The sequence below is a fragment of the Miniopterus natalensis genome, chromosome 1 (genome assembly GCF_054644295.1).
Source record: "Miniopterus natalensis isolate mMinNat1 chromosome 1, mMinNat1.hap1, whole genome shotgun sequence".
NCBI classification, from domain to species: domain Eukaryota; kingdom Metazoa; phylum Chordata; class Mammalia; order Chiroptera; family Miniopteridae; genus Miniopterus; species Miniopterus natalensis.
Genome location: NC_142081.1, coordinates 105379537 through 105380542, shown reverse-complemented (window position 1 = coordinate 105380542; position 1006 = coordinate 105379537). Strand labels below are relative to the sequence as shown.

The window sequence follows — 1006 nt, the reverse complement described above, 5'->3', positions numbered from 1 at the left end:
TTGATTTTTTTGAAGGTTTCAAATGTACTTTATTTCTCCAGTTATGCCATATTTTAATGTGTACACAGTGCTTTCACTTGGCATCAATCATGAGTTGGGTTTTTGGAATTTTTTTTTTTAATATATTTTTTTTATTGATTTCAGAGAGAGGAAGGAAGAAAAAGAGAGAGACAGAAACATCAATGATGAGAGAGTCATTGATTGGCTGCCTCCTGCACTCCCCCAACTAGGGGTCGAGCCCAAAACCTGGGCATGTGCCCTGACCCAGAATGGAGTCGCGATCTCCTGGATCCTAGGTCGATGCTCAACCACTGAACCACGACCGGTCGGGCATGAGTTGGTTTTGAAACAATTCATCATTACACCAACTGGGATGATTATTAATCTCTCCATTCCTTTGGGGTGACTCTACCAACAGGGGACAGGTTCCATTCTATTCCAGTTTGTGTTGCTATAAATGTCCATGTAGCAATACAGAAAGTGGCTCCACTAGCTAATACAGCATTACCATATTTTTCATGGAAATCAGGTGTCCGCTTCTGGTGGACCTTCCTTGCCATTATTTGCTGAATACTTTGAATACTTTGGGACATGACTTAGCGAGATTTTGGCCAACAGAAACATCATGAAGCTGAAGACAGAACTGCAGCAACTGCAACTGCTCATTGTTGGAACTTCACATCAAGTACCCTTGCAAAGAAGAACCTCATTGTTTGATTCTTGTATGTGCCCTGGCTGGGAATCAAACCCACAACCCTGGCATATTAGGACAACGCTCTAACCAACTGAACTACCAGGCCAGGGCCTAGAAATTTCTTAGCTGTTGATCACAGGAACACAGCTCTAGCTAAGTTATCATAAATGATAGTTATTATAAGAACTCCAGAGTAGGTCAGAGACTAAAGGAAACTGGCATTATAAAGCGTCAGGATAAGGACAGTTCTGAAATCCTCAGCTAATAGATCATCAATAGGAACACTTTAAGGACTTGACACTCGTATTTGCT

General features: G+C 41.6%; 1 pseudogene; it reads right to left on the bottom strand.

Moving 5' to 3' along the window:
• Positions 1-380: 380 nt before the first annotated feature.
• Positions 381-624, bottom strand: LOC148094290 (cytochrome c oxidase subunit 7B, mitochondrial pseudogene; annotated as a pseudogene).
• Between the last annotated feature and the right edge of the window lie 382 nt (positions 625-1006).